At 41.9% G+C, this 26,495-nt stretch overlaps 1 long non-coding RNA gene across 1 annotated transcript in view; it reads left to right on the forward strand.

Annotated features, from left to right (window-relative positions):
- The window catches only part of LOC132656631 (uncharacterized), a 216,739-nt gene extending 192,516 nt beyond the window's left edge, over positions 1 to 24,223 (forward strand). The window contains exons 2-3 of the long non-coding RNA XR_009594348.1: positions 23,040 to 23,142; positions 24,008 to 24,223. This is a non-coding gene — a long non-coding RNA (uncharacterized LOC132656631). The remainder of the gene's footprint in view (positions 1 to 23,039; positions 23,143 to 24,007) is intronic.
- The last annotated feature ends 2,272 nt before the right edge of the window (positions 24,224 to 26,495 follow it).

Raw genomic sequence — 26,495 nt, forward strand, 5'->3', positions numbered from 1 at the left:
AACCTTCCAACAACAAGAGCAGAATTTTAATTGAGGAGAGTAGCCTAGGCATCTGGCAGATGTGGCTTGCTATTAAGCAGTCACCAAAGTGACTTAGCTATTGTAACTGATTCTTATTTAAATAAGATTTCACTTTTTTTTTAATCTAACAAAGGGAAAAACCGTCTGTGTTTGCAATGTTTTTCAATGAACTGGGATTTCTTTCTCCTTTTGAAAGAGTCATAATTGACTTATTTTGTAATGAAATGTTGCCCAACATTCTTGTGCTTATTTGAATACATATTTACCAGGATTTTCTTGGTTTTATTGAGGAGCCAGTGCAGGCCTGTTTGGAGTTCTGCAAGCTCCCTTCTTGCTACCCAAGTGCAAGAGTATGGGGCTGGCATAAGGAGAAAGGATGGGAAGCCAGAGAAAGTTGCTCTTAACTAAATCCACAAAAGGCTGGTCTGTTAATAGGGACACTTGATGGATCTCATCATTATTAAAATGTGGGAGGTGGAGTCAGAAGCTGGCCCTGCAGTGTGCATGCTACTTGCTAGAATCTGAACTCTTCCTTACTTGTCAGGAGCGTTATGAAATCAGGCTTATATAATTGAATGCAAATGGGACATTATGTTAGCTAATGGTTCTGGGCAGAAGTGTCATTTCTTTGGACCCTCTCCTCTCCAGTTTAGAACATAAATTGCAAGCTAACTGCAGATGTTTGAAGCATTTGAAAAAGTGTAGGGATCATAAGACTTAGCCCAAGAATGAAGGCTGCCATTAGTGTCATTAATGTCCTTCAACACTGAGGACAGAATGGACTCTCTATGACTATGTTGGTGAGCAAGTGACATGAGACCAAAGAATCCTGTCACCTGGACCAAGGTGATGCTGTCCCTGGCAGAGACATATAGAAATGGGGCTATCTGGAATTTAGAGACAAGATAACTAAGTTGGGAAATGATTATTATGCAGGCATGGAGATCCAAGTTCAATACTCAGTGCCTACATCAAAAGCCAGGCATATTGGACTGTATCCCAGTGAGTGAGGGATCCTATCTCAAAAAAAAAAGAAAGAAAGAAAAGGTGAATGACTCTTGAGGAATGACCCCTGAGGTTTCTATCTGGCCTCCACAGCACACATTATACATATACACCTGCACACTTAAACACAGATGAACTCCCAACTCCACGTAAATACCATAAAAGACATTCTGGGGGAAGAGCCCTGTGTGTGACAAGGACAGAGAAGCTGAAGCCAACCCTTAACCTTATAAGTGGCATTTCAAAGTGGCTGTGACCCTTCATTCATTCCTTTGACAAATGGAAAAGGACCCCTCTTCTCACTGGAGGAAATATTGATTCCTTGGGGGGCCTCTGTCAGAATCCTTCCAGAACAGCTGTCAATCCCTAGAACAACCCCAAGGTCAGCATGTTCCCATGAGGAGCCCTTTTATTATTATTTTTAAATATTAATAGAACTAATTAAATATGAGATGTGCATTCTAGCCTTAATCTTTGGCTTCTCATCTTTCCTTCCTTCTCCCTCCCTCTTCCCACTGTGTCTGAGTATGTATTGTCAGAGTGTCAAGTGAGGAGGGAAGGAAAAAAACCAGTCCAGATAACACAGAATTGGTATGCTTGGCAAAGGCTGCGGACACGAGGGACTTCTTTTAATCCAGTCCATTAATCAATTTCTTCGTGGAAATTGAATTAACTGTCTTTCATCAACATCACACCCTGTGACTGGAAAACACTGTGTGCACCCAGGAATGTAAATGCAGTGGGTATTTCCTCCTTGCCTGTGTAGGTGAACCTGGGACACTCATATTATCCATTTGTCTGTTTGTTTGTTGTTTTTGTTTCTTTGTTTGTTTGTTTTGGTCCTGTGCATGGAGAAGAAAGGACCTCAATGTCAAATCATGCTGGCCTTGAATCTAGGCTCCAAAGAAAACACCGTAGCAATCTGTTGTTTGTTTGTTTTTTTTTCTTGTCACAGGTGCTTAGAAAGAAACCCCAATCTTACACCTCTCCTTTTTAACAAAAAATGGATTCACCAAGGAATCTGAGACACACTGTAAATTATTTTCTTTGTGTTTGAGTTGCAAAAACAAACAAGCAAACAACCAAACAAAGTAACTGAAAAAACTGTCTAGTTCTTCATGAGCCTTCCATTCCTTTGGAAACCAGGCTTTCTTACTGGGTCACTGGGCTTGTTTGAGAAATAATGCAAGGATGAAAACATCTCTCTCTTGGTCTTTGCGAGGAAAAATAACTGCTGTTTTTTTTTTCTTCATTTCTTCAAATTGACAAATAAAAATTGTATGGACTTGTGGTGTGTCACTTAAGTTTTGTATTGTGGCTATATTGTGGAATGCTAAGTTAAGCTAATGAATACCCTATTGAAGCAGCTACTTAACTGTTTTCAACAGTGGGAATATTACAATTCTACTTTATTAGCAAAATTTAATGAATATGGCATTGTTATTAACTGTAAGTCACCACACTGTATAACAGATTTTTAAAATCTTATTTGTCCTGTACAAGTGAAATGGTGTCACCGTTGGCTTATATTTCCTGAGTTTTCTAGACTTCCAGGCCCCTGGCCACGCCCTACTCTCTGCTTCTTAGGTTGACATTTTAAGATTACAGAGGTAAGTGCTATGGCTGGTGTTTGTCTGTCTGTGCTTGGCTTATTTCACACACTATTCTACATGTGTGAGAATACAGTCCCAAAGGCAGGACCCTTACCAGAGGGAAGAGGGGACCCTCAGAGTTTTGCATGAAACCCAGTCACTGTTTATCTGAGCCCAAAGAGACAGAATACCCATGCTTACAAGTTACATGAAGTTACAAGACACAGGTTTATTAGTCACAGATGGGAAGCTTGCCATCCGAGGGAGGTTTTCTATAAGGGTTGAAGTTTCATCTCTGTGACAGTTCACACCACAGTTGATAGATTCTGCTTTGTAGCAGGCCCTTGGTTTATGGCCTGTAAAATCAAGACTTGCGTAGCTTAAAGGCTAATGCACATCAAGTGTGATTTGCATATTTGAAGGAGACTTGAACAGAGCCAGGATTGTTTTGTCCAATTCCTCCTTACCGTAGGAGCTTGAGCCCCCACAAAATTGTACATTCATTCTGAAGAGCCACCAACAAGAAAAAGTAGAGGCCAGCTGGAGATGAGGTCTCCAATTTCAATATTTCACTCACATGTTTGGTTGCTAATAAACCATTACTGGCCATCTGCAGGGTTCCAGGGTCTTTAATTTGTCTCTAGGGCACAAGGGCAAACCAAATCAAACCAAGCAAATACACACAAAAACCTAGAGCAATGGTTGCCTGGGAGAAGTTGTCGTGGACTCGAGGAGGCAAGAGTGAGAGCTCATAACAACCTGATTAGCATCTGTTAAGAAGTCTATGGGGTGGTCAGAGTAAGCGCCACAAGACACATACATTGGAAAGTGAAACAGACTACTTGATTCAAGGAGAGAGGGATTGGAAGTCAGTACCAAAGAAAGACCTCTCCCTCTCATTCCGTTCTCTATTCAATAAACCAGATCAAAATACAATCCCAGCAGGTTCATGCTTACAACTCCAGTGTTTTTCGCTGTCCTCAAAACAACAAAAGCATTCTTTATCGAGAAGATACTCCTATGGCTGTATCTTCCCTGATGCTTGACCTAAGAAGGGTGGTAACTTTCCCGAGATTCAGCTTCAAAGTGGGAAACCATCTGCTGTTCTGACTAGAAAGTCTTCCTTATGTACGCAGCTCCCTCTGCCATTGCCTGACAGAGTCAGGAGACTGCATTTCTAGCTTGCCCCAGTGGGCTAAGCCTTCCATCACATCTCTACACAGTAGCCTGTACTTTTTCTTCCTAGCACAGAATGAACAGAGCTGCAATTCTCATTCATCCCTGAGGTCCTTCTGCCCTGGTTTCAGTGTCTCCCAAAGGTTAATAGGTTGGACGCACAATCTATAATGTGATTTGTTAGTGGCTTGTGGAGGCAGGGTTTTGAGACATAATAAGAGGCAAGTGAAGTCATGAGGATAATATTCCTGTGAGGGCACTAGTGGCTTTAGAGGAAAGCAGATCAAAGCTGGCACATTTGCTCTCTCTCTCTCTCTCTCTCTCTCTCTCTCTCTCTGACAACCTCTTCCGTGCTGGGATGCAGAAGGAAGGCCTCAGCCAGGTGCTGTACCCATGCTCAGGAACTTCTCAGCCTATCAAAATGACCTAGGTTCTGATGTTCTGTTGCAACAATACAAAACAGTCTTAGACAACTTCTTCAGACTTATCGTGACTGGGGGCAGGGCTAGTATCTGCTCTAATCACCTTCTGAGTCAGGCCACACTGGTTACTTTTCTGGAGCTCAGATCAAGGTACCTGAAAGAACAACTGTGGGTTGTTCTTTCTCCTTTTCTTTGTGTATGCATGTGTGCCCGTTCCTCAGTGTGTGCATGTGTGAGTGTGTACAGGTGCACATGTGTACATGTGTTAGCATGTGTATAGAGGTTAATGCCACCTATCTTCCTCCACTTCTCTCTATTTTTTATAATTACATTATTTTATTATTTATTAATTTATTTACTCATATTTGCTGATATGTGTGTGAGTGTGGGTGGCACAGTGCTCATGTGGAGATCAAAGGACAACCTTTGCCATGTGGATCTTGGGACCAAACTCATGTTTGACTAGAAGTGCCCATGCCCACTGGCTTACTTTTGGAGAAAACGTCTCTCACTAAACCTGGATATTACTCACTGGGTAAGATTAGCTGGCTAAAAAGCTCCGGGGATCTTCTTGCTTCTACCACCTCAGAGACAGGATTATAGATGCTTACCACTATGCCCAGCTCTTGTGTGGGTGCTGGGAAGCCATACTCAGGTCCTCCTTATTTACATAGCAAGAGCTTTATAGAGTGAGCCATCACCTCCATCTCTCTTCTTTCTCTTTCAGGAGGAATTACTTATTTGGCTCAAGGCTCAGAGGATTCAGTTACTGGTTCCCTGGCCTCATTCACTTGGGCAGAGCATCCTCATGTACACGTGTGAGAGATTGCTTAGTTCATGGCAGACAGAAAGCAAAGGGAAAGGCTGGGACTGGAGACTAGCAATTACTTCCAAAGGCTTGTTTTTCCAGGTCTTACTTCCTTTAGATATAGGAGTTAGACATAGTGGGGCTGGGAGTCACAAGCAGAAAAGTGTGCACCTGCCAAATTAAGAACCTGCCTACCACTGAAGCCCTAAACTTGTTTTCCCCAAGTCAGCTATACTGGAAAAAGTGAGACTCCGAGAAATCAACCCCACTTCCCAAAATAACATCCCCAGCTGGGGATGCAGTCATTAACATATAAGACTGTGAGGGGACATTTCATATTCAAACTGGGACACAAGAAATAACATATAGTCAGTGCTCAATAAGTGCTCTGCAAGTGTTTGGGTGAATGAGCAGTAGTGGGATAGACAGAAGCTCATCTGGGGACAGGGAGTGTAACCAGTCAGCAGCTTGCCCATTGCAGCACTGACCAGCCTTACTCAGAGAGATTGGATGGGACTGTGTGTCACACTAAAGGGTTTAGACTTGTTTCCACAGGCCGAGGGAACCTTGGAAGTCTTACAAGCAAGAGAGTAGCTTAACCTGTGAAGTGTTTTCAAAACACAGCTCTAGGGCACTTGATTTCAGAGTTAACTACCTGGAGTTGGTTCTTATCTGGTTTCTGAGGGTCTCTCTTTCCCAGTTTACCTCACCGAGGGAAAACAAGTTTTGTGTTTCAGTGGAGCAGGGCATCTTCCGCCTGTGACAGCTACACGCCTTCTGCCAGCCCCCACAGGTGCTTGTGTTACCAGCAGTTGTGTTTTGTGCCCCTCTTGGAGCTGTGGCCTGCTGCCCCTTCTCTTGGACTAGATTTATCTGGCCTTTGTGACTTGGCTGGTACCAGTCCATCTTCCTGCAACATCTCCCATACAGTGCTTTTTTTGGTCTCAGATCAACACATGTCCCCTTACTGGGAGCTCTCTGACCACAGCAAACAACATTGCTCTATGAAACTCAGAACCACTCAGGTTCTCTGCCATTTAGAGGCTCACAAAAGCAGAGGGCCCAGTTCTAGAAGTCACTGAGGCCTACCTCTTCTTTTAAAGGAGTTGGAGTACAGAGGAGAAATGCACTGTCAAGTTATAGACCAGGAGAGCCAGGAAGGGAAGAGATTCCCAGTGGTGCGCTAGTCAGCTTTCTGTTACTACAACAACATGCCTGAGATTGTCAGTTTAAGAAAAAGGAAGGTTTGTTTAGGTGCACAGATTTAGAGGCTTAAGTCCATTATCATTTAACTTTGTAGTTTTTTGTGCCTGTAATGTAGCATCACCACATGGTAGGGATACACAATGGAGGAAACTGTTCACTTCTTGGTGTCCAGGAAGCAAGAAGGAAGAGGTAGAATCACATAATCTTTATGGAGAGCAATGGTGTAAAATCTCCCTTTAGGTCTCACCAGTTAGAGCTTTCTGGTTCTTTTCAGTTTCACAAAGCTGTGGAGTAAGCCTTTAACACTTGGGTCTTGGGGATAACTTATTTAAACAATACCAGACAACTTGATCCAAGTGCATTATATATATATATATATATATATATATATATATATATATATATATTATACTCAACTACCTGACTGGGCTCCCAACACAGGACTTACACTATTACTTATCTTCTCAACACACACACACACACACACACACACACACACACACACACTTATTTTGCCAACAAATCATGAGCTTGGAAATCTTTTAAATTTAATTTAATTAATTTATTTATTACAATTTATTCATTTGTATCTTGTGTCATGAAATATTGCTGGTTGGAATGAAAACTTGTACGACCACTTTGGAAACCAATCTGGTGCTTTCTTAGACAATTAGGAATAGTGCTTCCTCAAGATCCAGCTATACCACTCCTAGGCATATATCTAAAATATGCTCAAGTACACAACAAGGACATTTGCTCAACCATGTTCATAGCAGTTTTATTCATAATAGCCAGAATCTGGAAACAATTCAGATGTTCCTCAAAGGAAGAATGGATACGCAATGGAATACTACTAGCAATTAAAAAGAAGGAAATCATGAAATTTGCAGGCAAATGGTGGGAACTAGAAAAGATCATCCTGAGTAAGGTATCCCAGAAGCAGAAAGACACACATGGTATATACTCACTTATAAATGCATATTACACACATAATATAGAATAAACATACTAAAGTCTGTACACCTAAAGAAGTTAAGCAAGAAGAAGGACCCTGGGTGAGATGATCAGTCCTCACTCAGAAAGGCAAACTGGACAGACATTGGAAGAGGGAGAAAACAGGGAACAAGAGTCTACCACAGAGGGCCCCTGAAAGACTCTACCCAGCAAGGTATCAAAGTAGATGCTGAGACTCAGCCAAACTTTGGACAGAATGCATGGAATCTTATGAAAGAAGGGGGAGCTCCTGAAGGGGGCAGAAGCTCCACAAGGAGAGCACAGAATCAAAATATCTGGGCCCATGGGTCTTTTCTAAGCTTGATACTCCAACCAAGGACCATGCATGGAGATAACCTAGAACCCCTGCACAGATGTAGCCTTTGGCAGCTCAGTGTCCAAGTGGGTCCTAGTAAGCAGAACAGGAATTATCTCTGACATGAACTCAGTGGCTGGCTCTTTGATTACCTCAGCCTGATAGGGGAGCAGCTTACCAAGCCACAGAGGAGGACAATGCAGCCAGTTCTGATGAGACCTGATAGGCTTGGGTCAGATGGAAGGAGAGGAGTAACTCCTCTATCAGTGGACTTGGAGAGGGGCGTGGGAGGAGATGAGAGTAGGTGGGTGGGAATAGAAGGGAATGAGGGAGGGGGCTGCAGCTGGGATACAAAGTGAATAAACTGTAATTAATATAAAAATAAATTAAAAAGAAAAAGATATTTTATTTATCTGCATGTAAATGTGTGTCACATAGTATTCAATAAAATAGCATTGATTTGAGTCATTTCAGATGAGAACTGTCATTGTTATCCATAAGCCTCATTTCTATTCCTTAGGGCAGTGGTGACATGGTGGCAAAATAATTGAGTTTGGAAGCTCCAGGTGATGGCACAAACAGGAACTTGTGGAGGGGAATGCCTCTACTTCTCTGGAAGGATAACTTGGCACATCATTTGTGCACATCTCAGGGTCTTCAACAGGAAGGGAACTCTTGCTATACTTGCTATATGCCTCTGCCCTAGAGACTGATCTCCTCTGGGTAGAGTTATTTATCTGACTGCATGCTGTGGGGATGGGACTAAGGCTATTCCACCTTTTTTTCCCCCAACACGGTTTCTCTGAGGGGCTGGCTTTCCATGAACCCATCTGGTTGAGAGGAACTAATTTATCCACTAAGCTTTCTCATGCCTCTTAGCAATTCTGACTTCCTATCAATACTAGTTTTCAGTGCTACTATCCCTGGTTGTTGTCCCATTGTAGACCCTTTGCTGACTTCTTCATGGAACATGCTGGGTTCTGATGGAACCTGGTCTGATGCAAGAGCTCAAGGAGTCACAGAAGCAGGCTAGTGAGGCCCAAGACTCTCGTGGTCGAATAGTTTTGGCACCGTTGCAAAATGCTGAGGAATAGTTATACATCCACAGTCTCAATGAACTTACTCCCTGGTGGATGTGGAGAATTTGGGGGGAGGTAGAAGAGCATGTTTTTTATCCCCTCCTTTTTAGAGTGCCCTACGCTGTCACCTTCATTTTGTGTTTTGGTCTTTAGTTCGAGAAAGACAGTTTCATTCAAAACATTAGAAAGATTTTATCACTCCCATCTAAGGAGCTCACAGTGTAGTGAGAGATGATCCTTGGGGACATTCTACTGGAGACAGCGGATGAAAGAAAGATGCCAGAAGGGTGATACACATAGCTGGATATGGAAGCCACTGGCTAGGTGACTTCAGGACTAGACATAGAATCATACAGAGGGGATTTGAGCATGGGGAAGATCAACTTAGACCCCCAGTTTTTAAATTATTCTTGGACCCTTGGTCAATGTGGGAAAATACCTTGTTCTCAAATTAATTAAAAAATGAACCAAAAAAAAAATAAGGACATTCTGAGGTGTTTCAGTGAGAACACGGTCATGATTGACAGGAATGTGCTTCCTCTGAGTCCCACGGTAGTAGACATGAAAGATCTGCCTCATAAGCCAGAATATGAACATTTAACAAATACATGTATGGATGAAAGGGAAAAAAAAGAGAGAGGAGATTAACTGTTGTTTCTTTAAGTAACCCTGTACCAGGACTGGCCCTGAGGGATGATGGAGGCTCACAGCAGCACACCAGGAAATGATCCACCCTCTTCCTGTTTCTTAGGCCAAAAATGTTCCCACATTCTGAGCCAGAGGGAAACAGGGAGGGAGCTACAGCACAAAGAGCTTAAATAGCATGTTCCTTCGGCACTCAGGCTTCTACTTTGATATAAATTCAAGACCTACTTGTTTATTTTATTTGGTTAGGACCTAAGACAATGGTGGCTTTACTGGAGACATTTGGTGTGTGTGTGTTTGTGTGTGTGTGTGTGTGTGTGTGTTTTCCCCTTTTTCTTTTTTAAAAACCCTGGGCAACTGACCTACTTTTTTATTCTCTTTGAACTCAACGGAGGCAGCTCTTCTTCAAAGCAGGATGTAACGTTAGGTTCTTTGCTTTCTGTGGACCAGGGTGACTCACCCAGTTACTAAAAAAGGTGAGCCACGAATGCCATCTTTTAAAGCTGCCTTCATGCCCAGGGCTCTTTTGGAATTCTTTTTATTTTCTTTTGAGCAGCCCCCTAACCTGGCTATTAGTTCTTAAGTCATGGCAGTTAGCAGGGAAAGTGGGGTGAAGGAAGTGTTGACTATTTGTTTTTCTACTAAATGAGTTTCAAGGAGAAGATGGGGCAGGCAAAGCATTGCGGGTGTCTTCCCGTTTTCTAGCAGTCCCATGTTGTAGGGAGATGAGAGTTCTCTACTCTTAAACACTTGGGAGGATCACCAAGCCATGGAGTTCACTCTGTGCACTGCTTGATCTCAGGTGAGCAGTGAGCTTGTCTGGGATCCTTCACCTGAAAAGGTCTCCTTCAGCCCAATGACATGCTAGCAGCTCTGTGGGCTGAAAGTGAAGAATTGCGAAATGAACTCTACAAGCAGAATCACCCTTCCTCCTCCAAGTAGACTTGATGCTTCCTTCTACACAGGTCTTTCTGGGAGCAGAACTGGATGAATGTTCAAAGGGGGTGGGCTATTGAGCACTCTCTGCTTGTGGTGTCTGAGCTGTTCAGGATGGTTACTCTGCTCCCAAATCTCTCCTGAATGCCCTTTTTCCACTTAATTATTTTCTTGATAATTTCACACATGAGTACGGTATTTACATTATTCCCACCTGATTTCTCCCTTTTCCAACTCCTCCAGTATCAACCCACTCTCTTTCAATGTGCGCATGCACACACAGACACAGGCAGAGTTGGGGGGGGTCATACACAGGAATTCACAATCACACACCTCCTGCTGAGTGAATTAAGTCACACACACATTATATATATATATATATATATATATATATATATATATATATATATATATATATACACATTTAGGGCTGACCACTTGGGGCTGGATAACCTATCTGAGGACTTCCCCTGGTAAGGACAAAAATCTCCTGAACTCTTGAGCATCTAGGCTGAAATTTCATCATTAGTAGGCCACACCTTTTATTGAGACATTACTGGGTTAAGAAGTTTGAAGGGGAGTTGAGTTCATCAGATCACTTTACAAATAGGCAGCTAGCTACGGACACACCAAACCAGCTGGAACCATTCTGAGGGAGATGGGAGATAGATCACTCTGGTGACAACATCCCTGAGTGTCATTCTGGTCAAATGCCCACCTGTATCATGTCACCGCTGACGCTAAGGTCTGGCAGGGCCCTCTTTGTATTCTTTGGGTCGGTGGTTTACCACAATGTGCAGATTCATACCCCTTGCTCCTAGCCCCTCTTCTCAGTCACCCAGCTGTCTCCTAGCCCAGAGATGCAGCAATTACTGCTGGCAGCTGGTTCCGGTGCGTCCCCCTATATCTCTAATGCCAGGTTCTTAGAGAAGGCTATTACGCATTTTAACAAATAACAGGAGCACTAAGGCAAGGAATTTTATCGCAATATGAACACTGTAATTTCAACCTTTTAGGGCAAGCAATCTATGGAATCAAATCCGACGGGGAGGGTACAGAACAGTGGTTTGGCTGCAGTCACTTTGATGGGGAAGGACAACTTTCCATAAAGTCTAGGATGGACTGGAAGCATTCAGTACTTCTACAACTTAAATGGAAATGCCTGGAGCTAAGGCTATGTAAGGGCCATAGACAGTGAGCTTTTCCTCACTCACTCACTCACTCACTCACTCACTCACTCACTCTCTCACTCACATATGGATATTGCTGTTTGGGATCCACACATAGAGCTCTGTGTTGTGTGAAGAAATGTCTACTTCTGTCAACACTGAAGCAGAGATTACATTGTGTAATCACAGGGCACCACACTGAGTGTTTTTCAGACTGCTGCAATTAGCTCTCTCTAGTGTGGGTGCTACTGTTAGCAATTTTCATCTGCAAGAAGCATGAAGCCCACTACTGAGTGAGTGCTTACCCGTTGTTAATACTGAGTTCTGTGCGGAATGACGTGCTTAATGCTTGTGCTCTTTTTGATTTAGATGCTATCATCAGAGCATTTTCACCTGCAAGGAAACTGAGGCTTAAAGAGACTCCCCTGCTTCAAGAGAAGCAGCTTGAAAGGGGAGAATGAGTCCCACACTCAGAAAACACGTGTACAGAGTCACCAAAGGCCACTCTTCCTCTCCATTTCTCTTTTGAAAAGAGATACATCACCTGCCAGCAGCCCCCAAGCTCAGCATCCCACCCATCAGCCATCCTGCCTCGACCTTCAACTTCATTCTTGCTAATTTTCTAGTTTAATGATAGGATACTCCATATTTCCACTGAGCCAGTCTAAACACTGCAGGGAAGGGCTCATTAAGCATTGGACTAGGTGCTTATTTAGTAATGAATTAGAATAGTTGTTGCTCTGGGAATTCATATGTTGGGTATGGCATGGTAGTGTTGATGTGGCCTCAGGAAGGAAGAATAGCCTTAGGAGAAACACATCTATTATATTCCTAGGTCCTAGAGGAGTCACTACATGCCAGGTAAGGCCATAGAGGTTGTATCAGCCTTTGGCTGGGTGACCCAGGGAGGATCAGAAGGAAGTATAGACTGGAGCTCTACCTGGGATTTCCACAGGAAAAGCAGGACAAGAGAGAGCACTGTTTAGGATGAGCTAATCTGAATATTTCCCCTGGGCTTGGCTGGATTCAAGGGATGGTCTCTAGTAATGCGATCCAGGGATAACATACAAAGGAAGAATGTTGGCTGGGTGTGACCCTGACATGTTTCATACAGGCTCATGTTTTGAATACTTGGTCTCAAGGTTGTGGGGCTAATTTAGGTCTAGGAGGTAGGACCTTGCTGGTAGAAGTAGATCATTAGGGGTCATTCTTTAAAGGTTTTGTCTAGTTCTGAGGACCAATGAGCTCAGATTCCTGGGCTGTTACCCATATGACCTATCTTTTACACATTTCCACCACCACGGACCGAGGCCTGTTATGTACCTGCTATGCTGCACATAACTTTCTCAGTCCATGAGTCCAAACAAACAAACAAACAAACCTGCCCTTAGGTTTTTCTGGCAGGCACACATTACAGCAATGAGAAAGGTAACAGTACAAAAAAATAATTGAAACTGGTGTGTTGGAATAATATGAAAGAGTTTGTAGGTGTGATTTAAGGAGTTCTAGAATGCTAAGGGTCTCATTTTTCTTTTTTTAAAATTTTTATTAGTTACACTTTATTAACTTTGTATCCTGCCTGTAGTTCCCTCCCTCCTTCCCTTGCAATCCCTTCCTTTCTCCCCCTTATCCACGCATGCCCATCCCCAAGTCCACTGATAGGGGATTTCTTCTTTTCCTTCCTTCTGATCCTAGTCTATTAGATCTCATCAGGAGTGGCTGCATTGTCTTCCTCTGTGGCCTGGTAAGGCTGCTCTCCCATCAGGCTGAGGTGATCAAAGAGCAGGCCAATCAGTTCATGTCAGAGACAGTCCCTGTTCCCATTACTATGGAACCTACTTGGACACTGAACTGCCATGGGCTACATCTGTGTAAGCTATCTCTATTCATGGTACTTGGTTGGAGTATCAGTCTCAGGAAAGACCCCTTTGCTCAGAATATTTTGGTTTTCTTAACTGATGGTTTTTTTTGGTATTGTGGAAGACCAGAAACAGTGCAGACTGATGTCATGGGGTCTCTGATGTGGATGAAGAAGGGCATCTGGGAAATGGACAACAAGAGTCTTTTCATGCCACATAAACTGGCTAAGAATCTGTTCCTGTCCTAGTGTTTGAGTGAGGCCAGATCCAAAAGTGGTGGGATAGCTTGTTTTGGAGACAACAGAGCATTCGGATTGTAGTCTGGTTATTGCCTGCTGCTTTTTTTTTTCTTCCAGTTTTTTTTTTTTTTTTTCTGAGAATCAGAAGCAAACTGTGGAATAGAAAAAATGTGGAAAATGGAGAGTTCGGGAAGCATTGAGTGTGTTTGAAGGTAGGAAACATGTAAGTGCAGGTCGATCGGCTATAATCGTTTAAGAGATTAGTGTTATTAAAGGTGAGCTGTGAGCCTTGCAGTGTGCACTGGGCAGGAAAGGTGTGCTGAAGGAGAGGCCCTTTTCAGTGAAAGCTGCAAGCTGCGGGAATGAAAAACCACCTGACTTACCTTGGAAAAATGTGTGCTTAAAAGATCAGATGGAAGGAGAGGAGGACCTCCCCTATCAGTGGACTTGGGGAGGGGCATGCATGAAGAAGGGGGAGGGAGGGTGGGATCGGGATCGGGAGGGGAGGAGGGAGGGGTTTATGGTGGGATACAAAGTGAATAAAGTGTAAAAAAATAATAAAAAAAAAATGCTGCTGTTGCGGGGATAGTGGTGGTGTCCTCTGGGAGAGTCTTGTAGAGTATACTCCTGGGTTGAAAATGGGGTCTGGCTGTTAGACATAGGTCACATGGACCTTTGAAAGTTTTTGTCAGTTCCTGGTTCCTGTTTGTGCTCTGTGCTTTTTAGGATGCTACAATGTGAGCTTTCTTGTGTCTTATGGATGGAGGCACTTCTGTGTGCCATTCTCATATACAGCTGACAGTGGATACACTCATTTTGTACCAGTGTCACCACAAACACAGGCATGATTCGGGACACTGCCTTGAACTAAGACATTCTGGCATGGCTTTCCTCCTGCCATGGTCTGAAATTTCTAAAAATCATCAGCCCAAATAAGTCTTTCCTCTGAATTGCTTCTGCCAGGTGTCTTGTCACAATTACAATAAAAATAAGGATGTGTGTCTGTGAGTTGCAGATTCAATATATGTGACATACCCCTTGGTAGAGACTAAGATCTTGGCTGTCTCTAAGAACTGGCTGGTCCTCAAATGTCTATTTTTGTTTGTTTGGTTGGTTTGGTTGGGTTTTTGAGACAGGGTTTCTCTGTGTAGCTCTGGCTGTCCTAGAACTTGCTCTGTAAACCATGCTGGTCTTTGGCCTTGAACTCACAGAGATTAAAAATGTGTACCATCGCCACCATTTATTCTTTCTTTTCTTTTCTTTTCTTTTCTTTTCTTTTCTTTTCTTTTCTTTTCTTTTCTTTCCTTTCTTTCTTCCCCCCCCCCCTCACTCTTTCTCTCTTTCTTTTGCTTCAATGCCACTTTTTATGATGGCAAACATTATGGCATAAAGAAAGATCAATGCAAGCAATGTTTTTCTTTATTGCCTATTCCCTGTGTGCTCAGTGATGATCCATTCTGCTCTTTGACCTATTCAGTACCTCGAGGGCTCACTGCCACACCTGTGATGTTAGCAATGTGGGTCCAAAAGAGATACAGCCATGATGAAGAAAATAAAAGGAGATACACACATTTATAAACTTACACAAGTATGTTTATGCAAACACACACATATATTTACACACACACACAGCACATAGCCTAGACGTGCAGTTGGCTACATAATGTAGACAAATACAGTTTGTGATGTTTGCACCATGACAAAATCACCCAATGATGCATTTCTCAGAATGTGTTTTCTTTGTTAAATGACACATAACTGACATCTCATTTTGCCTCTGCCATTCTCTGATGAACTCTTTGCCCTCAAATTAATTTCTCCCTTCAGTGTTTCTCAACCACCTTTTTAATGTAATGCTTAACCCTTCCTAGAATTTTCTAGTATTCATGGGCTTATGCACTTCTGACCCCAAATGACCATGTAGGCTCACTATTCACCCTTCCTTTCCTCAAAGGGAACTCATTGCCAGTTTCCGCCGACATGCAGGTCCTCTGCTGACTATATCCAGCTGTTCACATGTCATCTCTGCTTAAAGGCTCAGTTTACAGTCACTCAGCTAATCTCATTTTTCTAGGCAGGAATTAATAACCTCACTCCCTGCAACTCATGGTGTTGGTCTGTCTATTATGATTCAATTTGTCCTATATTTCGTGATTATTCCTTGGGATGTGGCAATGACTGATATGAAAGCTGGGAAAGCTGTTCCCTTCCTATCTGCCTGGGCTGGTAATACATTCTAAGCTGGCTGCTGTGAGCCTGGGTCAGGGCCCAGCTAGACCCAAAAGTTTTATCTCTTCTTTGGGTGATATAACACTTTTTCTCATATATAAGGTTGGTATGGTACCGAGACTATTTAGGACTCTCATTCTTACAGGGCTCCCTATACTAGCGAGAACACCCTAGTGGATGCCTTCCCCTCCCCACAGCATAGTGTTTTTAAGGCTGAGATTGAGCCACTGGAGAAATGGTGCTGACATTCAATCTTTAGATGTTTCCTGTGCATGTCAGACAAAAGGTAAGTCTAGGGTTCTCATTTACCTGTGGTTCATTTCCATCTTGTGGGGTCCAGCCACATGGAAACTACAGTCCAGATATATTTTGCCTGTGGGACTGCCTCCAACCCACAGTATCTTTAGACATTAGGCATTGTGGCAGATGTCTTTTACACTCAGGTCACAAGCCACCTCCCCTCTTCCATGAGTCAGAAAGGCTAAAGGGGGTGGGGGTAGCTCTTAGAAACTGCACTCCCCTCTTCCAGAGGCCTCTCTGGTGATGTTTTCTGACTGTGTTATGTGCTGACACTGCAATCTGCTGTTTGCTTCTAAAGCTTGTCTAATGAGTGGTAGGCATTCCTGCTGTTAAGAAAAAGTCTTCTCTCACCGCGACCATGGCCCCTTGCCTGCCTTCTACCCAGGTAGCAGCATAGGAAGGCAGGCATACAGGAAACACTCCAAAAGAGCAGATCACATACCGGGAACTCAGTAATTATGACTCCAAAGTTCAAGAGGAGATATAGTTTGAAGATGCAGGTTTCCGTTTATGTTACAAAATTCCAACTGTAAATCTAACATGGCCAGAAAATGAGCTAACATTTACATTTTCCTGTATACTCGGGGAAGATTTGCATTTATGATCATCCTCAGCGAAGCACTTTGTAGCAGCTCTGAGAGTTATTGGAAGCTGGTGTTCAGGGCATCATGTAAACAATGTGGCCATCATATGGGATGATGTCAACAGCATTAAATACAGCAGTATATCCCAGGGAACTGCAGAGGCAAGAAACCCTCCACTGTTTAAATACAAACACGTGTCAGAGAAATAGCAGGGTGAATAAATAACAGCACCGATACCCGTTTCTTCAGGCAGAAGTTATAAAATTAGCCAGGAACGGCATGTTTGATGATCAAAACACCAGAAGAGATTCCTGAACCTGAGAAGGAAAAAGAGCTGCCTGGATCATTGAAGGTTTGGAGGTGCACTAATTAGGCAATAAAGAAACATTCTCTTACTGTTTAAATCTGAAAGGTCCCCTACAGGTGCATACTTTGAATTCTCCTCCTCCTCCTTCTATTTTTCCTCCTCCTCCTTCTTTGGACTTTGCAAGCCAGGGTTTCTCTGTGTCACCCTGGCTGTCACAGAACTCATTACATAAATAAGGCTGACTTTGAACTCAGAGATCCACCCGCCTCTGCCTCCCAAGTGCTGGAATTAAAAGCGTGAACCATAACCAACCGGAATACATTAAATTCTTTTAAAAATTCACTTTACATCCTGGATAATATCCACCTTACTCCTCTCCTCCTGATCTCACTTTCCTTTCATCTTCCTCCTATACCCACACCCCTACTCCTCAGAAAAGGGGAGCCCCCTCCGTCAACCTATCCAACACATCAAGCCACACCAGGACTAAAATGCATCCTCTTCCACTGAGACCAGGCAATGCAGCCCCACCAGGTGGTCATGATGAGAGGGCAGGCAACAGAGTCCATGTTAGAGACAGCCCCTGCTCCCTTTACTATGAAACCTACATGAAGACTAAAGTTCCCATTGACTACATATGAGCCTACATACAGTCCATGCACAGTCCTTGGTTGGCTCTTCAGTCTCCATAAGCCTCCCTAGGCCCAGGCTATTTGACTCTATTGGTCATTGTGTGGAGTTCTCGTCCCTTCTGAGTCCTTGTCCTTCTATCCTCTCCTCACCCCATTTCCACATGGTTCCCCTTGTTCTTCCTAATGTCTCACTGTGAGTTTCAACATCTGTTCAGATCTGCTGCTGGGTGGAGCCTTTCAGAGGACAGCTATGCTAGGATCCCATCTGTAAGCATAGCAGAGTGTCATTGGTAGTGGCAGGAGTTGGCTTTCTCCCCATGGGGTGGGTCTCAGATTGGGGCAGGGTTTGGTTGGACATACCCTCCATCTCTGCTCTATCTTCATTCTTGCACATCTTGTAGGCAGGGTAAATCTTGGGCCAATTGTTTTGTGAGTGGGTTAGTGTTCCCCTCCCTAGAGTAGAAGCCCTGTCTGGACACACAATAGAGGCAATATACCGCAACTAATTCACAGCCCTTATCCAAAATTGACAAAGTATAGGTTGTGGCCACTCTAGGCCAAATGTGGGCACTCTTGTTTGCTCAAGCATTTTCTGTGGTTGCTTTCTGCGCCAAAACAGAAGAGTTGAGAGCTGGATGGTGGTGGCTGCTTTTAGTACCTCCTCCACCCTGGAGGCCAGCTGGAGCTGGGACTAGCAGTATTCACCGTGTGGGCTGAGTGTGACAAGCTCAGATTAGGATGCAAGTGGGTTGAAATCTTTTATGTTTATGTCGTGCTGGCTGGCTCCATGTCCTCAAGATCAAATATATATGTAAAATTTGGTTCATTGTTGAAAATGGTTTCTGCTTCTAGTCTACATCTGCACTGATAAGTCCCTGATAAATGGATCTGTTAACTTTTCATTTTAAAATACTTTTTACCTTCTGGGAAAACATGGCCACACAGTACTAACAACCTACATCATCTAGTTTTTACCCAGCTTTGCTAATAGTTCCAGTGACGTTCTTTATAACAAGAAGAGACTGTTTGGGACTCCAGGTACATTTTGCTCTTCTGGCTCTCTAGGTTCTTTCAACCTGTAGTGATCCTCCATGACTTTGTTTGCTAGTTTTTGATTTTATATTTTTTGATGATTGTAGATTCACAGGGAGCTGCAATAATGGGGCAGAAAAACTCATGGAACTTTTATCCATCTCCACCTTGTATTAGTTATTTTTCTTCATTGCCGTAACAAAAGCAACTTAAGGAGACAGGGTTTGTTTTCAGTCACAGTTCTAGTGTACAGTCCACTGTGACAGGAAAGGCATGATAGTTGGACTATGGGGCAGGTAGTCATATCATATCCATAGCCAGAAAATGGGGAGAGATAAATGCTTCTGTTCAGCTAGGGTTTTCTCTTTTAATGTAGTCACGGATCCCAGCCCATAGAATGATGCCATACACATAATCATCTCAGTTAACCTCGTCTGGAAAAATCCTCACATATATGCATAGAGATTTGTCTTCAAGGTGATTCTGGGTCCTGGTAACCTGATAATTGATAAAAACTGTCGCAACCCTACTCATGGTCAACTTGACATGAGAACATATAATTTCTTCTCTTTTCTCTTAAGCTCGTGATTGTCTTAGTGCCAAATGCATTCAATCCAAGTTAAAAAGTTCCTGTAGTCTTCAACAGTTCCAACATTGCTTAAAATGCCAACATCTAAGTCTATTCTGAGAGTCCAAGTAATTTCTTTATTGTAAGCCCCCACATCATTATAAAACAAATTTAAAAATTACAGTATAACCATTTTAATAAGAAGGAGAGAGAGCATATCAAGAAAGAATTGAACCAAAGCAAGAAAAAATTTATCATGGAAAACATAAAATACCTATCTGGTATCTGGGGCTCATGATGAAATCATCTGGACTCTAAAGAACTTGGGTAACTCAGCTGCTCCAGTTCTGTATATAAAAATAGGACACATTTTCTCTGTGTCTACTCAAGTCTGTGCCTGCATCTTTCCTTGGTGGACATCTCATGGTCCTGGCATCTCAGACACCCTGACATCTCTGCTGAAACTTAAGTTTCATCTCTACATTTACATGATATAGTCTCTTAAGGCCTCCCTTTCTGCCTTTCCTTTTAGCTCACCTCCATCCTTTTGTGACATACTGATTCAGAGAAATACCCTCTACCAGGGACCCATACCCTCAACACTTGATTGGGACTCAGGTACAGAACCTTTATTCTCTTATCTGTGCTCTGTTCCATAGAAGACACTTCCCTTTACCACACAAGCATCACAACCTATTATTGTCAAATCTACTGGTTACTTCCCATAACTTGATAGGAAGGCTGACGACTCAGCTTACTTACATCATGGAACATGTTGAAATCAGACCAACTAGGCTTTCACTTCTACCGACTAGACCAGCATTCAGAATATTGATGGGTATTTGCAAACTAATGGAGAAAAAAAGGAGGCATCAATATCACCCAGCTACAAATTCAGTGGCCTATGGTACAATGTATAGTTTACACACACATTACTAGCTAATTTTTATGTCAACTCTACATGAGCTACAGTTATCTGGGAAGAAATAATCTTATTTAAGAAAATGCAGGGTTGGCTTGTCTATAGGTCATTTTCTTGATTGATAATTGATGTGGGAGGCTCCGGGGATGATGGTTCTGGGTCCAATAAGAAAGCAGACTGAGCAAGCCATGAGGAACAAGCCAGTAAACAGTGTTTCTTCTTTATGGCATTTGCATTATGTCTTATTTTCAGGTTGCTGCTTTGATTGTCCATCTGATGGCCTATGTTGTGGAAGTGCAAGTGAAATAAGCCCTTTGTTCTCCAAGTTGCTTTTGTTCATGAGGTTTTATCAAAGCAGTCTAACACTAATTAAGATACACACACACACACTATATATATGCATATATTAATATGCATATATTAATATAGGGAATAGATTAACAACTGTGGAGGCTGATGAGCATTTGTACTATAGGAGCAACACACTTCGGGTTGTGATCCAGAATTAATGGCTTAGATGGAGTCTGAAGACAACTATTTTGGAATTCTCTCTTGCTTTAGGGAGGCTTGTTTGCTGTTACCATCACTGTCATTTTCTTCAGGCCTTCCACTAGGCAAGGTGTGCCTCATATCCCAATCAGGTCTAGACTTATTTTTTGTTCTCAGCTCTGGTTGTACAGCCCATCTTTGAGCATCGTGAAGACACCTTTCTTTGACCTCCGACCAGTACTGATCTTTCCCCTACATTTTCCACACCCTTAGCCTTGGATGTCTGTACCTTCTCAGTCTTCCCTCCTTGACATCTAATACCTTATTGTCTCCGGTGAAGCCTTTTTTGCTCTTTCTGTTGAAGCTCCATTCTTCACCTTCATCACTACTCACCTTTCTTGAGAAGTGAGAGGTGGGTCAAGTGCTCTTTCCTCTTCAACAAAAATTACTTCATAAAAATGATCTGCAATACACATCAGAAAAATTGCCGGCATGATTTTTGTGTCATAAGGCCACAACCATGGTGGCATATTTCAATAAACCATTTTCAGTCTTTGATCAAGTAAATTAAATGACAAATACAAACACTAGAGGTTTGAATAGCACATAAATAATTTTGTTTTTAATGGATGTTATTAAACTTTGTGCCCCACAGCCCTTTTAATCACACTTTTGTGAAACACATGTTTTATAGTTTACTTTGATCATCTATACCTTTCAAATTTGATAACCTCCTATTTTTAGAGTTAATATCTTGTTTTTAATTAAGAGTATGAGATACCTTCAAGCTTTAGAAAACATTTTATATTTATTATTATTTAAGAACCAAGTTAACATAAAGCCTTTAACTTCTTTGAACAGCATTTCTTACTCCTTGTGTTTTTCTTCTGTTTCTTTATTCTGTTTGTCTTGTTTCATCATTTTTGCAACCCTGTATCACACAAATTATTCAGATCTGTTTCTATTTGCTCTTGGTGCTTATCATAGGGCTTTTGAGTTCCCTGTCTCTTTACCATTTTCCTATTATTGAATCCAGTGGCCTGGAGAATGTTTTAAGTAATTTTTTTTCAGGAAGAGAATGCAAATATACTTTACAAACAGAGAATATGTGAAATCTGATTTTCTATTGTTTTTATGCATAAAATAATTGGGTCGCATCCTTCCCTAACATCTGATTTTTTTCCCCTTTTCTATTTAAAGATTGTTATCTAGCTTAGTCGTTAAAACACTGATTCATTTTCTACAGTACTCAATCAAATGTGGCACGCAGCTCAGCTGTTGTGGTTCTTCTTGCAGTTTTTGCTTGTCTTATCCCAAACTGCCAAAGGCCTCTCATGTTTTTGGTGCACATATGAAACATATTTTTTCATTTTTTCTTTTCCCTACACTGAGCCTTCTTTAGAAGATGCATTTCTATTCAAGACTCCATTACTTTGCTGTTTTACACTGCAGACTATGTTTGAAGACTACATGCTCTCTCAGTGATTTGCTTCATAAATATATTTGACTGTACCATAGGTTCTAGGCATTGTGGGAATATAGATTAATAAAAGGGCAAAACTCTGCTTTTGCTGGGTTTATTTTCTAATCCCAGAAACTTACATTACGCAAAACCAAACAGATAACATACAAGTGTTACCTTGTGTTTGCACAGTCAATTCCAAGAATACCGGGAGATTCTGAAACCCACAGGTTTCCAATCCTTACATTCAATGGTGTGGTGCTTGTATCTAACCCACCTAAACCTTCCATGTACTTTAAGTCACGTCTAGATCACTGTGTACTTAATACATTGCCAATGTTCCGTGCAGAGTTTTTACATTTCATTGTACACGAATAATGACAACAACAATGTTTGTTCATATTTAGTACAATATTTACCAGGCAATGTTCTTTTCTTGCTTCTTGTGAGGTGCGTGTGTATGTGTAGTGTTTGTACCTATGCACATGTGGAGGCCAGAGCAGATTATTGGGTTACCTTTCACCTTATTCTTTTGTGACAGGGTATCTCATTGAACTGGAAGCTAGGCCAGCAGCCAACAAGCCACAGGGATCTTGTCTCTGCTACCCACATGGTGCTGGGGTTTATACACATGTGTGGCCATGCCCACCATGTTTAATGGAGACACTAGGATTCAAACTCAGGTCTTTTTGCTTGTACAAGTACTGTTCCCAATGAGCCATTTCTCCAGCCCACTTACCAAAATTTTTTGATTTGTGATTGGGTGAACCCACACATGGAATCCTCAGTGGGTGTAGAGGGCCAACTATGTAGTCTATTACATATTGATGAATTAGAAAGAGAAAAGCAAGAGGAATGCTGCACAGTACCTGTCACAGGGTTAACTGGAAAGCAGGGGAGATAGGAATCAAGATGTGAATTGACAATTGACAAAGGGCATCCTTGTATGACCATGAGAAAGAAATCAGAGATATAGTTAACAACAGATTGTTCCCATGCCCTAAGATTAAAATATTTCTGACTTGCTCTAAAATGTCAACAATTTCAGGGGACTACAGAATCCAGTGCCAAGAGAAAGCGGTAGAAATCCCACATGTCTAAACTGAGCCTACAGCAGACCCTGCAAGAATCCTGAACGGATGTGAAGTATGGTGAGTGGCTACTGGAAGAGTCATTCCTAGATGACATCATATTTTGATAGTTGGCTCTGTCTGGTGTGCTTAGAAGAGGCTAGTGGGGATGTGGAGAAACTGAGATACCGGCCAGAAAGCTACTGCAAGCATTTAGAAGACATTCTGTTGGCCTGGAGAGAGGCTTTAGCAGTAGTGACTGTGCGAAATGATCAGATTTTGGGTATGTTCTGGAGGCAGAAGGGTCTGACAGAGTGGCTGTGGTGTGTGAAATGAAGAATAACTTGAAACTGATTCCAAAGCTTCAGGACTGAGTAATAAAAGGGAAGAGTTGTCATTGACAGACATGAAGGAGTGTTCCAGGCATCGTGAGCAAGATTCGGAAGCTTTAATTCAGTCATGTTGAACCTGAGAAGGACAGAGAAGTACAGAAATATGAAGTTGCTTTTGAGCATAGGAAATTGGTGACTCCTCATTAAATGAAATTAAAAGTTCATTTATGTTTCATATATGCTTCATATACACAGTCTGGCAGTAATTCAGTGTAATAGTTTAGTGCACCTGCATTTGGATGTGATTGCTTATTTGAGGTTAGGTGTGGAATTTTCCATTATGGTGTCCTGTTAGCCTCAAAAAAAAAAAAAAAAAAAAAAGGTGCCGTTTAAAGCATTCCAGAGTTTGGATTTTGAAGTTAAAGGTTAATTGTCTGAAATAATTCAATTTAAGAAGTTGGCCACTGTCACCTTTGTCATTGAATTGAAGACACAGATTCGGCTTGAATACAAGATGACTTACTGGGATCACTGGAGAGTATATCATATATACTATCTAAAGCACATGCAGGCGTGTGCACTTCCACACTCGCTCTCCTCTCTCTCTCTCATAGGGTAAAAGTTGGCATAGAGGAAACAGAAGATATAATTGAGAAAAAAAGTTAAGACAATCACAGGCAAGAGAAAGTAGAATTCTATACATAGAGACATTCTGCTGACTGTGGGGCACAGAAAGACCAAGAACAACGACAGGAAAGATGATGAAGAGCTTGCATGTCAGCTTGCATGTGTGTATCATGGCGGAGTTGGGGTCTTCTGCGGTCTTTCTTTCTTAGCGACACCAGTGAGATAGGCACAGTTGACAAGCAGCCGAGAGTCATATGGGGAGGAGGACAAAGTTTAATGGTATGTTCATATTTCTCATCAGATGGCTCATCCCTTATTATTTATTTATTGTAACACATTTATTGTAACTCATTTCTTTTATTGTTTGCCTGCTGTTGTCTTCGTGGAAGGGGGAAGCACAACCCACAGACTTGGCACCACAGATCCACATGAGGGAGCGGACAGTCTGGAGGTTTGTCTGAGAGTTGTCAGAAGCAAGGCTGGAGCATTCAGGGGAAACACTTAGGTCTTAGCTGAGTGGGGGAGGAGCTCACAGCTCAGACCTAAATGCTCACTGCTGGGATGAAACTGAGTGTGGCTGGTAGCCTAATAACCATGGCTGTTGGCACTGGGGTGTTGAGGAGGCTTTTAACCAGGGGCTCAGAGTGTGGAACTTTAAGGCCAATAGACACTGTATGTCTGAAATTTTCATTTATGGCTCATAAATGCAGGGCTCGTCCCGGCTTATTCACTACACAGAACACCTGTATCCCAATGTATTTTCTCCACATAATTTCCCAGGTAATTAGTTTTAGGGAGTACTGCCATTTGGCACATCTTTGCCCCCCTTTCCAAGCACTCCTGGGGATATTTGAAATACTGAAAAGATATCTTACCACATTGCTGTATTCAGAAGCTGAATGAGCAAAACGTACACCACAGCAGCAGTAGCAAGTGTTACCTGCTTCTAGAAGCAGAGTTCCCAGATAGCCTCATTCTTGGAAATACATCCATCTCCTCACTGCCATGGAGCCTTCTTCCTTATTGCAACTCCAGGATGGCATACAAGACCCAGGGGGGAGTTTGTTTTTCTAGCCAGGCTTCTTGCTTCCCTTTTTCTCCCAAGAATCTCTTTAAATGTCTGTCTTTGACCTCCCTTGCCTCTGAGGATATTCTAGATGCATCTTCCTGACAGTATTTTTTTTTTTTTTTTTGCATCCATCTTGGAGGTGGCAGGATCATCTTCTCTGTAGTGCCATCTCTTCAGCAACAGGTAGTTTAGACTGTATTTACTTTATACTAATTATACATACATGAGTTTCATGGCCCAGGATTCTAGAGTGCCCTGTATTTGAATCTGACATGTTACCACTGTACTCAGTGATGGAGTAGAAGAATTTAGTTTGTTTTCCTGATGGCTGGTGTTTTGTTCTTCTTTCTCCAAACCACTCCATTGCTACCAAAAGTAACTTTTGGATCCTCTTGGATGAAGTGGGGCAGATTCATTGCTGTGTGCTGATCTGGAAGGATCTTAGAGGAAGGAACCACTAGGAAATGAGTGAAGACAGGCATATGGGTCATTGTAAAAGAACAGTCTCTCTCTCTCTTTATATATCTATATATCTATATAATAAACTACGTAAATGATTGTGATAGTTAATCTTGATTGTCAGCTTGGAAGGATTTTGAGTCACATGGGAAACACACCTCTGGGTAGGTCTGTGAGGGTGTTTCCAGAGAGATTTAACTGAATGCTGGTGCCTCCATCCCATGGACTGGGATTCTTAGACTGCGTAAAACAGGAGAAGGAGAATTGAGTATGACCGTTTACCACTCTGTCTTTCCTGACTATGACACAATCTGTCACCATGTCTTCTAGGCCATGGTGGAGTGTGCCATAAGCAATAAAACTATTCTTTGCTTAAGAATTCTTTCTTCTTAGCAGGCATTTTGTCAAAGCAACAAGAAAAGCAGTTAATATGAGTCTATATTGCATTATTTATCAGCTTATTTATATTATAAATAATGTATTAATATTATCTTTATATGTTCATATAACATTTTAGGTATTAGTTCATTTAAACCAGTACTGTTGGTTTCTTTCACAAGTGTTAACATATGGTATGTAATAATATACATGTTAATGATTAAAATGCATGTGAAAGAAATAAACAACATTAATTTAAAGATGAAATGGTGCCTAACATTCTTTATTAATGGATCAAAATTATAAATAATTAAATTCACTTCATGACATTTCTTATGTCTTAGAATGTCCTTTTGTGACAGATAAATCTACAAATCTATTTCTAGGTGGAGTTTATCTTACTTTTTGGCTTTATTAACAAAGATGTTCATGCCAAATACACATTTGCCTGATCTTAGTAAGTCATGCTATTAATTATTTTAATCTCATCTACCAAATGTATAAAGATTTTTCATGAAGCCTAGCTGGTAAGATTCTATTTGTTTGATGTATGTGTATGTATTCTCTGT

Source organism: Meriones unguiculatus, chromosome 9 (genome assembly GCF_030254825.1).
Source record: "Meriones unguiculatus strain TT.TT164.6M chromosome 9, Bangor_MerUng_6.1, whole genome shotgun sequence".
NCBI lineage: Eukaryota > Metazoa > Chordata > Mammalia > Rodentia > Muridae > Meriones > Meriones unguiculatus.